Source organism: Felis catus, chromosome D2 (genome assembly GCF_018350175.1).
Source record: "Felis catus isolate Fca126 chromosome D2, F.catus_Fca126_mat1.0, whole genome shotgun sequence".
Taxonomy (NCBI): domain Eukaryota; kingdom Metazoa; phylum Chordata; class Mammalia; order Carnivora; family Felidae; genus Felis; species Felis catus.
In genome coordinates, this window is record NC_058378.1 from 46,225,575 (window position 1) to 46,240,170 (window position 14,596).

A 14,596-nucleotide genomic window follows, 5' to 3' on the forward strand; every position below is an offset into this window, starting at 1 on the left:
GATGAATTTTAGAAAGTTTAGGCTAAAAGATTTGCTTCTCTATATTCATTTTGTAAATTGCACATATTTTATGAGCTACTTTTGAGTTTACAGATTAGGGTACTATTTATAACTTACTCTTTTCATTCCTAAAGAGCTCCCCCATTTAAGATTTGCCAGATTGGCCATCTGCAGTTGTTTCCCACTAGTCATTAGTTTTTCATCATGTACTTAACCAAAACAGTTCTTCTGTTCATTCCTGTGTTGGGGAGTTTCACAGCAGGCCACTGTTGGGTATTGTCTTCTTGGTGGCCATGGTCAGCGTACATTTCTAAACTGGTAGACTGTTTATTAGGATCTCATTGTTGATATATTTTCTAGCCTCATAATGCTGTAAGATTAATCTTCCTGATTAAATTCAAAATATATGTTATATAGCTTCTATGAACAAGGCAATGTGTTAATTACTTTGGAAAACTTTAAAAAAAGGTAACAAAAATTTTTCTACCCTCCAAATGTCTGCAGTCCATGGAGAGGTAGCATGTATGTAAATATACCCAAATTGTGTAGTTAAATTGCTGTGAGACAGGTAAAGTTAAAATGCTGTAGAGTTCAGGAATTCTAGGTGATTGTGATATGATCGAGCTCTTTAGGAGTGAAAAGAGTAAGTTATTTTTTCCTCTCTGCCCACTGAAATCCAGATGGAGTCAGAAAACAAAAGGTTGGTAAATGCTTCCTAAAAGAAAATCACTTAAAGTGATGGGGGAAGGTTAAAGGTTAAAAATCATGAACTTTTTAAAAAAGATTATGAAGTTTTAAAGGAAAGTAAAGAATAATAATATCAGATACGTTAGAATTTGAGGAATAAACATTAACAGAACAAAACGGGCCTTTTTTATTGATAAATCATAGTGGAAGACTTTGACATCCTTATCTCTGAGAGTACAATATACAGAGAATAAACAAGACCATAGGAAATAGTAGAGATTTAGATAAACTTGTCAGGGATTCCCAGTTTCATGGCTTGATCCAATATTTCTATGAATTCCCCACTTTATTTCCTTATGGTTGACTCACTCTTAACTATTGGATGCCTTCTCAATTTGGCTTGTGAGTCAGCAAGTATACAAGCCTTGGCTCTTTTTTATATTCTGCTAGAAAACCAATCCTAAATATTTTGTGAAATAAGTGAAATTACCAAATATTTGTAGTGTCAAGGGGAAGTGTATGAATGAAATAAATCAGGATCATCTCTTTGAGTTCAAAATCTGATTTTTTTTTTAACACACACATGCACCCTACACACCAACACACACACACACACACACACACACACACACACACACACATGCACACACAATCTGCCCCTCTTTACCAAGCTTAACCCTGAAGAAAATATAAAAGTAAACTTAAAAGTGATGCAGTATAGACTTCTGCTTCCAGAAAGCTGGAATAGATACACTTTTCCCTGTTCTTCCTAATAAGTACAGCTAAAACCCTAGACATTATGGATAAAACAAATGTAAGAGTCCTGAAAAGTTGAGAGAAGAAGGTAGATTGGCTTAGGACCTCAGGACCTAAATAACATGATGGTAAAAATCCTGGGTTTTCTTATTGCCTCATATATTCTAGAATGAGTGTGGAGAAGTTGGCAACCCTGAAATGTCGGGCACAGACCAATAAAACTCTGAGAAAAGTCTATCTTCTTTTTAACCAAGGACTAGAAAAGGAATAGCCTAGTGGGAGGAAAAACTTTTCGGCAATAACTGCTCGGCTCCAGCCAAATACACAGGAAAGATCACCTTGATTAGCAAGAGCCAAGTAGAGACCTAGACTTCCACTCTTCTCGGGCATAACAAGGCAACCCCTCCCCAGTGGTGTCAGTGGTGGTAATGTGGGGAACAGTGACTGTACACTTTTCCTAGCCGGGGAAGTATTGAGGATCATGAGCTCCCACCTTCAAATAGCAAGGAGTTCCTCCTTCCCTCCCTGCCCACGTGTGGTCAAGAAAAACCTGATGAATAATCTGGACTACCACCCATGCCAGGCAGTAATGAGGCTGTATTCTTTCCTCATCAGAGCATTCTTAGAGAAAGCCTGCTGTAACAATATTTAAAAAGATCCAGAGTATCATAACATAATACCCCAAATATCCAGGTTTCAATTGAAAATATATCAAGAACCAGAAATGTTTTAATTCAAATTAGAAAAGACAATTAAGACATGCCAACATCAAGACAGGATTTTAAAGCAGCACCAAGAAAATGTTTCAACAAGCAATTGCAAACATATTGAAATAAATGAAAAAATAGAAATTCTCAACAAAGAGTAAGTGTCAGCAACTCTGATGAAATGAACTGACTGCTCAGAAAGCACAAGCTGCCACAGCTCACACAGTATGATATAATTTGAATAGCTCTATAACTGTTAAGAAATGTTGTAATTTTAAAGAAAATTTTAAGAAAATTTGTAATTTTAAAAAGAAAACTAGACCCAGATAGTTTCACTGGATAATTCTACCAAATGCTTGAAGAATGCATACTTTTTGTACACAGTCTCTGCCAGTAAGTATAAGATGAATGAACCCTTCCTAATTCATTTTATGAAACTAGTATTAACTTTGCCACCAAAATCAAAGACATTACCAAAAAAACCCTACAAAACTGTACACCAGTATCGCTCTCATAAGAATAGGTGCAAAAAACCTTTAAACAAAATGTAAGTAAATATAATTCAGCAGTGTATAAAAAATTATACACTGGGACCAGGTGGACATTATTCCAGGAATGCAAGGTTGGCTCAAGTGTTTGAAAATCAGCCAGTGTAATCACCCATATTAACAGGATAATGAAGAAAAGTCACATGATCATATCAGTTGTTGTAGAAAAAGCATTTGACAAAGTTGAATACCATTCACTACTAAAACTTTCAGAAAAGAATAGAGGGAAACTTCTTCAAATTCATAAAGAACATATAAAGAAAACATGCAGTTGATGTCATACTTGATTAAAGAAAGAATACCCTTATTATTGGAAATAATATGTCAAGGATGTCCATTTTCACTACTCTTATTCAGCATAGTGTTCAAAGTTTCAGGCAGCACAATAAGAAGGAAAAAAAGGGCATACATACAGATTGGAAAGGGAGAGAGGAAACTGTTCCTATTTGCCTGTGATATGATCACGTCTGTAGAAAATCCCAAATAATCTACAAAAAAAGAAAACCCTGTAGAACTAACAAGTGAGTTCAGCAAGATCACAGGACACAAGATTAACATACAAAAAGCAGTTTCTTGGGGCGCCTGGGTGGCGCAGTCGGTTAAGCGCCGACTTCAGCCAGGTCACGATCTCGCGGTCCGTGAGTTCGAGCCCCGCGTCGGGCTCTGGGCTGATGGCTCAGAGCCTGGAGCCTGTTTCCGATTCTGTGTCTCCCTCTCTGCCCCTCGCCCGTTCATGCTCTGTCTCTCTCTGTCCCAAAAATAAATGAACGTTGAAAAAAAAATTAAAAAAAAAAAACAAAAAAAAAACCAAAAAAACAAAAAGCAGTTTCTGTACTCCAGAAATGAACATGTAGAAACTGAAAAAAAAAAAAAAAATACCACTACTGGGGCGCCTGGGTGGCTCAGTCAGTTGAGTGTCAGACTTCAGGTCATGATCTCATGGTTTGTGAGTTCAAGCCTGCATCAAGCTCTCTGCTGCACAGAGCCCACTTTGGATTCTCTGTCCCCCTCTCTACATCTCCCCTGTTTATGCTATCTGTCAAAAATAAATAAAAATATTTTTAAAATACCAATACCATTTGTAATTGCTTTAAAAAATGAAATACTTACATATGAAACTAACAAAACATGTATAAAACTTGTATACTGAAAACTATAAGATGCTGATGAAAGAAATCTAAAATCTAAATTAATAGAGATACTTTGTTCATAGGTTGGAAGACTCAACAAAGTACTGAAGTCTGTTTTCCCAAAATGGCTATCCAAGTTTAACAAAAGCCCTGTCAGAATCTCAGCAAGGTATTTTTGTGGGTATGGACAAAATCATCCTAAAATTTATATGGAAAGGCAAAGGAAGTAGAGTAGCTAAAACAACTTTGAAAAAGGAAGAATAAAATGGAAAGAGTTACTGTACATGATTTCAAGCCTTATTATGTAGCTAGAATAATCATGACTGTTTGGTAGTGTCAGACAGACCTATAGGTCACTGGGACAGACTAGAAACAAATCCACATAAGTAAGGTCAATTTATTTTTGGTAGATGTGTAAAAGAGAATGGAGGAAGGATAGTCTTTACAACAAATGGTGCTGGCACAACGGAGTATACATTTGGTGCTGGCAACCAAATGAACTTTAACCTAAACCTCATACATGACACAAAAATTAACTCAAAATAGATCATAGATTTAAATGTAAATCCTGCAGCCATAAATCTTCAAAAAGGAAACACAGGAATGTCTCTGAGACTTAGGACTTGGTGAAGGGTTCCTAGACATGACCCCAAAACCACAATTCATATAAGAAAAAAAAATCAATAATTTGTCCTTCACCAAAATTAAAAATATTTGCTCCATGAACGACCATGTTAAAAGGATGAAAAGACAGACTACGTAGTGGGAGAAAATGTTAGCAGCCCACCTATATGACAAAGCACTCATAACTGAAATAAGTAAAAAATTCTTAAAGCCCAATAGTAAAAAAGCAGTCCAGTTAGAAAGTGGGCAGAAGACGTGAAGAAACATTGTAATGAAGAGGATATATGGGTGGCAAATAGCATATAAAAAGATGTTCAGTACTACCAGCCATCAGCAAAATACAAATTCAGATTATGAGATATATCTACCCAACCAACAGAACCATTAAAGTAAAAAGTAGCATGTATATTGACATAAAGAGTAGCAACTAAAAGAAATAGAAGGAATAACTTTGACATATAGGGTAGGGAATTGAATAAGGAAGACTATGAAATCATAAGAAAGAAAGAAACAGGCAAAAACAATTTACAGAATAAGCAGAAAACAAAATGATGGACATAAATCCTACTATATTTGTAAACCATGTTAAATATAAAATGGGCTAAGTCTCAATTAATTTAAGACTGGATCTTGAAATTTTTACTCTACAGTTTACAAAATAAAGTTGACAGTAAAAGGGTGGAAAGGATACATCGTGCAAATACTAGTACATATTTTTAAGTGAAAAAGCTTTACTAGAGATAAATTGGGTTGTTTCATATTAATAAAAGATACAGTTTAATACAAAAATTAATTCTAAATGTTAGATACCTCATACTGTGACCCCCAAAAATATGTAAAGCAAAAAAATGCAGAAATACAAGAAGGAAAAAAAGACATAAGCATAATTTTGAGAGTTTTCAGCTTTCTCTCATTGACTGATAAAACAAGCAGACAGAATACTGACATAAAACCTTATAGCATCTTTTTAGCTATTGCATGTCTGTAGAAATTGTAGTTACATCCCTTTTTTTTCACCACTCTTATTAAGGGGAGCTTGTGCTGCCTTTTGCTCAGTCTTGCCAGAAATTCATCAATTTTTGTTAGTCTTTTTTAAAATTTTTCAATTTTTAAAATACACAAAATTTACCATTGGTCACGTTTACTATGTTTACAGTGTTGCACAACTGTATACTCTAGTATACACTACTGTATAGTTCCCAAACATTTCACTACTCCAAAAGGAGACCCTGTACGCATTAAGTAGTCACTTCTTCCCCAACTCCAGCCCCTGGCAACTTCGTATCTACTTATTGTCTCTATGGATTTGCCTGTTCTCAATATTTCTTATAAATGGAGTCATACAGTATGTGGCCATTTATGTCTGGCTTCTTTTATTACCAGTGTTTTTCAGTTCAGATCACTCATGTTGTAGCATGTATCATCACTACTTTCTTCCTTTGTATGTCAGAATAACATTCTATTGTATATATGTACCACATCTGGTTTGTTCATTCATCAGTTGATAGACATTTGGGTTGTTTCTACCTTTGGTAATTGTGACTAGTACTGCCATGAATATTTGGGTAGAAGGACCTATTTTCATTTCTTTTGCATTTACGCCCAGGAGGGGAATTGCTGGGCCATATGTTAATTAATTCTATGTTTAACTTATTGAGGCACCCACCAAACTGTTTTCCACAGCATTTGCATCATTTTACATTTTTGCTAGCCATATACAAGGGCTAAAATTTCTCCACATCTCACCAATGCTTGTTATCGTCTGTGTTTTTGTTATAGCCATCCTAGTGGATATGAAGTGCTATCTCGGGGTTTTGATTTGAGTTTGCCTGATGGCCAGTCATGTTGAATATCTTTTCATGTGCTTACTGACCATTTGTATTTAATCTTTCGAGAAATGTTTTTGCCCTTTATTTATTTATTTATTTATTTATTTATTTATTTTAAGGTTTATTTATTTATTTTGAGAGAGCGAGAAAGTGTGAATCAGGGAGGGACAGAGAGAGTGGGAGAGAGAATCCCAAGCTGGCTCCACACTGTCAGTGCAGAGCCCAACATGGGCTTGAACCCACCAGCTGTGAGATCATGACCTGAGCCGAAGCTGGTTAACCGACTGAGGCAGTTGTCTTTTTGTTACTGAATTGTACGAGTTCTTTATATATTCTGAATTCTGGACCTTCGTCAGATAATATGAGTTGCAAATATTTTCTCTTATTCTGTGGGTTGCCTTTCACTTTCTGGATAATGTCCTTTGATGTACGAAGTTTTTAATTTTGGTGAGGTCCATCCAATTCATCCGTTTTTTTTTTTTATTTTGTTTAGTGTGGTTTTGGGGACATATCTAAAAAATCATTGCCAAATCCATGGTTAAGATTTATTCCTCAATGGGGCACCTGGGTGGCGCAGTCGGTTAAGCGTCCGACTTCAGCCAGGTCACGATCTCGTGGTCCTTGAGTTCGAGCCCCGCGTCAGGCTCTGGGCTGATGGCTCAGAGCCTGGAGCCTGTTTCCGATTCTGTGTCTCCCTCTCTCTCTGCCCCTCCCCCATTCATGCTCTGTCTCTCTCTGTCCCCAAAATAAATAAAAACGTTGAAAAAAATTAAAAAAAAAAAAAAAGATTTACTCCTCAGTTTTTCAGGAGTTTTGGCTTTTGTATTTAGGTCTCTGATACATTTTGAGCTAATTTTTTAATATGGTATAGATAAGGGTTTCATTCCTTTCCATGTTGTTATCTAGCTGTCTAGCACTGTTTGTTGAAGAGACTATTAGTGCATAGAATTACCTTGGCGTTTTGTTGAAAATCAGTTGACCATTGGTGTGTGTGTATTTCTGGACTCTATGATCTACTTGTCAGTCCTTACTCTAATACCATACTGTTTTGATTACTACAATCTTGTGGTAAATTTTGAAATCAGAACGTGTGAATCTCCCATCTTAGTGTTTTATAAAAAAATTCAGCTTTTTGCTGATCCCTGTAATGTTTGTTTCATTAATTTGTGCTTTCATCTTCATTATTTTCTTCCTTTTACTGTACTTCTTGGACTTATTTTGATACTCTTCGTCTAACTTTCTTGGGTTCACATTTGGCTTATTAATTTTTACTTTTCTTAAGTGTGAATTTCCTTCCATCATTATACTGCATAACTTTATCCCTCAAGTTTTAATGTTTTTTTTTTCATTAATTCAGTTCCAGGTGTCACTTTCAGTAGTTTTCTGTTTATACTTTACTGTTCCATTAAGGTATTTTAGTTTTATCATTTAAAACCTGTTACACGAGCTTTAAAGAAATGTAAACTAAAACTACATGAGATACTATTAGTTTACATTAAAAATTTTGTCAATTCCAAGAGTTGGTGTTACCATTTTGGAAAATAATTTGGTATCACCTAGTAAAGCTGAACATGTGCTTATCTATGACCCAGCAGCTCAGCTCTTAGGTAAATACCTTAGAAAGAGCATAAGCAAATGTGTATGGGGGATATCTACAAGAATGTTCAAAGCAGTGTTTTTCATTACAGCCCCAAATCGGAAACAACCTAAATCTCCATCAGTAGTAAATTGGATAAATTGTGGTGTGTTCATGTAGTGGAATACCATTCTACAGGGACAATGAACTACAGGTACACAAACACATGCACTCTCTCTCCCTCTCCCTCTCCCTCTCCCTCTCCCTCTCCCTCTCCCTCTCCCTCTCCCTCTCCCTCTCCCTCTCTCTGTCTCTCACATAATCATAGTTATAAAATCAAATGAAAGAAGAAAAAACAATATGTGTGACTGTGATTTCTTTTATATGAAGTTCAGTAAGAGGCAAAACTGAAAAGTATGACTGGGATAAATAACTAGATTGTGAAGCTATAAAGAAAAGCAAGGGAACGATTCTCCAGACTTGGATAAATGGTTACCTCTTGTGGATGGCAGAGATGGCATTGGGGAGGAATTTCAAGGGACTGGCAATGAGTGGTGGTTACACTGATGTACATACACTTTATTCTTTAAGTGTGTGTATATATTTAATACACTTTTGATAAGTGATAGATTTTACAAGATGAATTCTTTCTACATTTATGCACCAGTAAATCTATATTGATGAAATGGTCGATTTTTTTTTTTTTTAGAACATATAAATAACCAAAATGGGATCAGAAGAAGTGAAAGACTTGAACTGATCAATATGAAAATGATATCAAGCTGGCTACTTTTATATGTGAAATGGGAACCTGACCCACTTTTTAGAGCAGTCTGCTTTTGTATTTCCCTCTCTTAGACACTACTACCTGATCAGATTACTAAAATCTCAAAAATGTCATTTCTAAAACCAATTTTTTTCATCTTTCTGCTTTTCTGGTGTTGCCATCCTCTTTATTTTCGTTGACTGCCCTTATTTGACTTCTATCACCACTGAACTTACTTTATAACATTTTCATTTTATTCACTTTCCCAAGCTTTCCCCCTCTATTCCTAATCTCTTACTGTTACCCAGGACCTTATGTTGTCTTCAGTGCCAAAACAAGCCACTGAACATGAATCCTTTCAACTTCCACCTAGGCTTAAATGTTTCCGTATTGCATATAGAATAATGCTTACCGTTTTCAAAAAGGAAATGTATTAGAGATATCACCTCTCTCCTTTTTATCTCCTTTTCAGTTTTCAAGCCACTCCACTCTACTGACATTGCTCTCTTATACTTCTCCACGTTTTCCTTCTTACCCTGATTGCTGTTGTCGTTTCTTCCTTACTCCTTCCCTCTCTCCCATTCTCGTTTACTTTCTTCCTTAACTTTCTCTTCAAACAAAAAACAAACAAAACCCTTGTAAGTCTTTCCCAAGGAGCACTTCTTAGCTTGCATTTTTCATCTTACCAATTCATATGTAAAACAATATGTTACATGACATAATTGTGTTTTCTACTTGGGTTAGTAATAACCACTACATTTCCTGGCACACACGTTAGATTATCTTCAATTCTAGTAGCCTCTTCCTCATGCCTATATATTTAGCTGGTTAACAAAAAACCCTATTGATTTTCTTTCTAGTACTTTTTAAGTCTTCACTCATTTCCATTGACCTGGCCAGGTTCATTTGCTTTTCATAAAAGCCCTTAGATGGTTCTCCAAGGTCTGCAGTGCAAAAATAAACTCATCCCACCTTTCTAGTCTTATTTCCAGCTATAGATCCTTCATGAGGCTTGTATGCCTGACAAAATGGACTCTTTTTTACTCTTTCTTTACAGTTGCTGGTTTTGCCTCCCCCCCCCCCTTTTTTTGGTCTTTTGCCTCTTTTTATAATTTATTCTCTTTACCCACATACCCATCCCCTCCACCTCCTCTCCCTCCCTCCCTAAATCTCAGAAAGAATGATACATAAGTAAAAGTTGTCTTTTTTCAGGCTAAATTCTTAGCTTCAAAGATTTATGTAGCACTGTATTTGTATCTTTTCTGACTCTTGTTTTTCTGTTTTGCATTAAAATGAACTTGAGTTGGTGTCTTATTCCTACTAACTAGTGTTTCTACATCTTGGGGTCAGGCAGTCATCTTTACTCTTTGGAGCTTGGAACACAGTTTCCATTGTTAAATGTGAGTTAATTGGAAAAAATTTCAAACCAAAGAAACCCCCACATTTTCTTTTAATTAACCTCTGGGGGGGGGGCACCTAAAAACCCATGAAAGTTTAGAGTTAAAATCTTGCCTCTTATTTATTCCAAATTTAAGTGAATTGCCCAATATCACACTGTTCAAGTAATTTGTGGCTTCTGAATCTTTTATATTTTCACATTCTGACTTTTAGAAGCAGTGCTGTTGATTTGAGTACTTGGGAGAGTTTAATCCTCTCGTCCTTCCTGGGGCCTGGAGTTTATTAAGTCTTAGACATTTTCCTAGGGCCTCCTGCTCTGCTAGGCAGTGCAGGGAGTGAGTGCCAGGAGATCCTAAGTGAGCTGGGGTCCTCATAACCCTAATAGCATGGGAATCCTCAGGCAGAAAGGTGGCATCATCTGTCACTCTGTTCCCAGTTCCCCCCGCTTTTGTTTTCAACCAGAGGCTGCCACCTTGTTTCTACTGCCTATAGCCTTTCCACAGACCTTTGTAGCTGGAGGAAATCTTTCTTATTTTGTCTTTTACATTCTTGCATGTATTCTGATGATGTGGTTTTAAGAAAAATTCAAGGATGAGTGTTTGTCTGTGTTAATCATCTGTATCCATAAAATCTGAATAACATCCAGATAAACTTGTTACCCCTTTAATTCTCTTCATCTTTCTTCAATACCTACTTCTTAGTTCTCTACTATCTTTTCTAGATTGTCATTTACTGTTCCCCAAAACATACACCTTATTGTTTTCTTCATAGAAGAGAATTGGGACAGTAGGCATTTTTCTTACAGAAATAAAGTTATTTTTTCTCATATCCACTAGATGGCTCAGGCGTACCACTTTGGCAGCACATACTGATGTTTGCCTGCTATGCCTGTGATTTCCGTTTTCTGAATACTGCTTGCTTTTAAGGTGTCTGGATGGGCTCTTATCTGGACCAGTTATTCCAGTGCTTTACTTATACCTAATTGCAAATTCCTCACATTTTCTGATTATTTAGAAACATCTGAGAAGTAGCTGAAGTGTCCTTCATATAAAAGTAAAGAAGGTAAAGTATATTTTACAATTCTTAGAAGATTTTATATTTTACTTTGAAGAGCTGTTCTGGACCTCAGTTCACTTGCCAACAGTCTGTATATAGATTCCCTCAAACTAGGCACACAGTTGGTAACTCATCCTTTTCTTCCTGACTCATAGTCTTCTGAGGCATTTTGCAGAATATGGTGGTACTTTATAAGGTTTTGAAGCACATTAGGAATATTTGCTTCAGTGCAGTGGTAATATTTGTTGAGTGTTTATGTGTTTGGCACTGTACTAAGCAGTGAGGGGGAAATACCAGATGAATAAACAGGAAATGTTTATCAATAAGAAGCCCATTGCATTAGTTTTTTTTCCTTGAGTTTCTGAAGCCAAGTAAGGTAGAATGAAATAGCTGAAGGAAGTTGTGTTTGTAATCAATCATGTGTATATCACGAGGAGAATTTTATCTTGTTTTGACATTGTCTGTGTTGATATTGTAGAAGATTTTTAAAAACTATTTTTTTAGAAATATTTTATGTTCATGGTTAGTTGTTTTAGTTGTTAAGTGGAAAGGAAAGGGAACTAAGATTGATTGGATGCTTATCATGTTCCAGTTTCTTATTTAAAAAATTTTTTTTTAACGTTTTATTTATTTTTGAGAGAGAGAGAGAGACAGAGCACGAGTGGGGAAGGGGCAGAGAGGGAGACAGAATCCAGAGCAGGCTCCAGGCTCTGAGCTGTCAGCACAGAGCCCTACATGGGAGCCCTACACGGGGCTTGAACCCACAAACTGTGAGATCATGACCTGAGCCAAAGTCGGAGACTTAACCGTCTGAGCTACCCAGGCGCTCCTCCAGTTTCTTATTTAATGTACAGTATTTAATTTGATTATTTCCCAGTAGCCTGGAAGATAAGTACAAATATCTCCATTTTACAGATGTAGAAACAGAGGAATCAACTGGGTTAAGTAAATTGCCCAGGATCAAACAACTAGTAAATGGAGAGGCAAAATTTGGATCCATGTCAGACCTACTTCAGGGCTTTTGTTCTTTCTAGGCATCTGTGTTGTCTCCTGGAATAATGGTCCTCGTGCCTCCAGAAAGGGAACCTGGGACTCTGGCATGTCAAGGATTGCTTTTATTCTTTTGACCAAGAGAAAGCTATTATTTCCTGAAGTATCAGAACCAATTTTAGTGTTTAGCTGGTTAGATCCTTCCATAGTTTGACAGAAAGGGAGATACGCCAGTGGATTGATGGCCTTTGACAGTTGATCTTTTAACCACCTTTGATGTTATAAAGAAGTGTTTGGGAAACTAGAGCGATCACTCATACTATCTTTGACATAATCTTATAATGATAGTAAACTTTGTGTAAAAAGTGATTTATCCAGAGAAATTGTACCTAACCTTATTTTTCAGGTATTGTATATGCATATATTTAGTACCCATGGTAATAACTATGAATTGATTCCATTCAGTTTGAAAATGATACGATTTAAAGGAAAATGACAAGTGACTGAAATAAAAATACACAATATATTAACAGTATTGTAACTAGATAACAGGTTGTTTCTTTTCATAAAACTCCCTTGTATTCTCCATTCTTCAAGGGTCATGTAGCTGTGTAAAACGGGAAATATAGTTATTGTCTAAGGTTCTTAAGTAAACAAGATTGAAATAAAGTAAAACAAACTAAAAAAAAATTACATAAAACAGGTATTTAATTTCTCTATGGTTGTGGTATCATTTTTCTTGGTTCTGTAGTCTTCGTCCTTTTCCACTTATTAGTAAACACTTATTAGTACATATCCTTCAGAGTTTTCAAAGTTGATATTGTACCTTCACAACTATGAAAACAAAAATAACTCCTGACTTGAACACATTGATGTTATTTTATGTCATCAAATTGCAGTTAAACAATGTCATCCCATGACCATGAGTAATTTATACTCTGTCACCTTGTAAATTACCCTACACACTGCTTACATTGAGATTTTTATTCCTTTTGATGTATTATTGGGCATTGACAGTTACTGTATTTATAAAATGTTGCATTGTATGGAAATTCCAAAGCGTTGCCAACTCTTGATAACCAAGATAATGATAAGCTAAAGAGAGTCTTAATTCTATCTTTCAAGGGGAATGTAAAATTATCTGTCTATAACGAAACTTTGGCAAAGTTAGAGCTGAGCCAGAGTCAGATGCTTAACGACTCAGCCACCCATGTGCCTTGGTAAAGGTGTTTTAAAAAGTGTGTGGAATTTCTAGCCATTTTATTATTGATAGCTATGTATCTGAGTTATTTTTTAGATATAAGGAAGGAATTCTAAGTTGTCAAGGAATGCGCATGTTCAGTGAGTTACAGTGGTGGAATGACAATTGGATAACAATTGTATCTTGCTGAATCAACTTACTCTAAATCTTAATTGCATATTTTGTTTAGTCACTTCCTGATTCAAGAAGTCACAATAGGTAGAATTTAATAGCTAGCATGTTCTACTTCATATCTTGTAGAATGTTCTTGGCAAGTAAAGTCCACAAGAAATAAAAAATAAAATGAGAATTCTTACAGTTCTCTTGAAGAGAACCCTAGGTATAGTCAAATATTTAACCCATTATAACGTATTGTTAGTTGGAAATGAACGGATTTTTTTTTTAATGAATTTTTTTTTTAATTTTTTTTCAATGTTTTTGATTTATTTTTGGGACACAGAGAGACAGAGCATGAACGGGGGAGGGGCAGAGAGAGAGGGAGACACAGAATCGGAAACAGGCTCCAGGCTCTGAGCCATCAGCCCAGAGCCTGACGCGGGGCTCGAACTCACGGACCACGAGATCGTGACCTGGCTGAAGTCGGAGGCTTAACCGACTGCGCCACCCAGGCGCCCCTTTAATGAATATTTTTAATGTATATTTTATATCCCTGTGTCTTGTAAATGTCATTGGTTTGCTATTTTGACTTTTTTGATTGTGGTCCATAACCAATATCTGGTCCATAAAAACATCACAAAAATACTGATACAGTATACACTGTGTGTGTGTGAAAGTAAAAGTTTCACAGTTATTAACACATGAGCTGCTCTCTCTGATACTCTGTTCTCTTCTGTTTCATTTGAAAAATCTAATCAAAATTGATTTCATGATCCATCAGTGGGTTGGGACACATAGTTGGGGAAAAAAAATGCCATATAGGATTGAAAAGTAAATTTTTCGCCCTAAGTATTGGCAGCTAACTATTCTGAAGCAGCTAGGATATTTGGAAAGCTTTCTTACTGCACTTTAATGGCTGGCTTCAAAAAAAAAAAAAAAAAAAATCTTGCTTTCTTGAATCCTCTCTGCTGTGTAATCACAAATGTTATTTCACTTTGTTTTTCTGGATGTGAATATTTAACTGAGTGATAGAAGGTGTTAAACCAAAAAAATCTTACTTTCTTGACTCATCCCTGCTGCATAATCACAAATGTTATTTCACTTTGTTTTTCTGGACTTGAATATTTAACTGAATGATTAGAAGGTGTTAAACCAAGAACCATCTGAGATAC

The 14,596-nt window shown here is 35.9% G+C and overlaps 1 protein-coding gene across 5 annotated transcripts in view; it reads left to right on the forward strand.

Annotated features, from left to right (window-relative positions):
• The window catches only part of MAPK8 (mitogen-activated protein kinase 8), a 98,080-nt gene that overhangs the window by 27,258 nt on the left and 56,226 nt on the right, over positions 1-14,596 (forward strand). Inside the window, exon 1 of one of the 5 annotated variants that reach the window (XM_003994155.6) lies at positions 7,970-8,071. The exons of the other annotated variants lie outside the window; for them this stretch is intronic. The gene's annotated coding sequence lies outside the window, so the exon portion shown is untranslated. Of the gene's footprint in view, positions 1-7,969; positions 8,072-14,596 lie in introns of those variants that run through there. 5 annotated transcript variants of the gene reach the window in all.